At 42.7% G+C, this 1,646-nt stretch overlaps 1 long non-coding RNA gene across 1 annotated transcript; it reads right to left on the reverse strand.

Moving 5' to 3' along the window:
• Nucleotides 1–601: 601 nt before the first annotated feature.
• Nucleotides 602–1,237, reverse strand: LOC119298680. Its single transcript, XR_005145910.1, has 3 exons — nucleotides 1,138–1,237; nucleotides 756–826; nucleotides 602–668 (listed from the first exon to the last, which is right to left on the reverse strand). It is a non-coding gene; the product is annotated as an uncharacterized LOC119298680 (long non-coding RNA).
• Between the last annotated feature and the right edge of the window lie 409 nt (nucleotides 1,238–1,646).

The raw sequence follows: 1,646 nt of genomic DNA on the forward strand, positions 1-1,646 counted from the left end.
AGTAATGGCAATCATTCAAGGCTCAGGAAGTACATGTTGTTGATACATGAACACGTCACGTGTACCCTCGACGCCGGGGGTGATGCACCGCAGGTCACATCAAAGAAGACCCGACCGATAGCACGATACACAAGACAGTTGACGGGCGCTTTTGCAGACCCGAAACCCCACACACCCAGCGGCTATGAGCTGCCCTAGGTCGATTCGCTCGCCCATAGAGCCGGGATTCACAGCTCTCAAACACGAAGAATGGCGAGGAACAATAGAGAAAAACGATGGAGAGATAAAACGTGGATGAAGCAGTAGTATATTGATTTCGATTGTGTGTTCTTCAATCGGCCGTCACCCCCAACATATATAAGAGGTGGTTGGACTTCCCGTACAAGTAAGCAGAGGCGGAGCCAGGATTTTTCAAAGCCTAGGGCTATAACTAAGCGGCTAGAAAAAGCTAAGACTAGTATACCACACATATCAATGCATGCAAATACACTGCATATATATTCGCATTTCGTAGGAAATATGAACCCCATTATGAAAACAAGAGAAATTTCATAGAAATATGTAAATAGTTTAACAAAGTGCATTGCTGCACAAGCTGGTACCAAATTAATGAAGGCTTGATTAAGTTGATCCCATTGTTTCTTCATCAACAGTAGAAGGACCTGGAGCTGTCAAGGTAAAATTCAGTTACACAAGACAGTGGACATAGGCTAAGTCATTTGTTCATAACTTTTGAAAATAAGAACATAATATACCATTATCTCGAAGTGTGTAGTAGCGCGCGATGTAATTGACCGAGTCTGCTTCGTTTTGTATTTCTAATTTCCTGTTGACAACGAAAGAAAATTGACTGAAGTTGTACAGTTTAACAAAATAAAATAGACTTAAGTTGTACTACAAATTTAACAATACCAAATAATTGATTTCGTCTACGATACGGAAGAACCAGGGAAAGTAAGTTAGATGGCACTCCCTCGGTTCTTTTAACTAAAACCATGACAAAAATTATGAAACGGAGGGAGCATTTTTGGAAATAAGTTGGATGATATATACTAGGAACAGATTTACTAAAAATTATATACTAGAATAGATGAATTGTTTTTTTAGGGAAGAATAGATAAATTGCTGGATGATTACCTGGGTTTGGTAGTGGGCAGCTGAGAATTACAGAACAGGAGGTAGCCAATCAGATTGTTAGGGCTCAGGCGCGCAGCAGGGGCTGCTCTGCGATGAGCGCCGAGCCGCCTTGACGAGGGGATGCGACGCATCTGTGATTCAGGGTTCGTTTCCGATCAGATGAAATTTTCGTCGATTAGGCGTGCTGGACGTATCATTGGAGGTAGATGGATAGAATGGGCTAAGCAAATGCACTTCCATGCGCTTAAGTAGGCCTGGGGCTGGGCCTCTACAACACCAAATTTTGAAAAAATAAATACAAACACATGCATGTGTACTAGCTGGGCCCCGCTGGGGCTATATCCCCAGTTGCCCCAGGCCTGATTTCGCCCCTGCAAGTAAGGATTCATATAGGTTTTTCTTACAGGAAAAGTACATCAATTCACATACTAGAGTCCCAGTTCTAGTCTAACTCGGATTTAATCTACCCAAACTTCTGTCCTGCTTCTTGCACGGGCAGTGGAATTTGC

The sequence above is a fragment of the Triticum dicoccoides genome, chromosome 5A (genome assembly GCF_002162155.2).
Source record: "Triticum dicoccoides isolate Atlit2015 ecotype Zavitan chromosome 5A, WEW_v2.0, whole genome shotgun sequence".
Classification (NCBI taxonomy): domain Eukaryota; kingdom Viridiplantae; phylum Streptophyta; class Magnoliopsida; order Poales; family Poaceae; genus Triticum; species Triticum dicoccoides.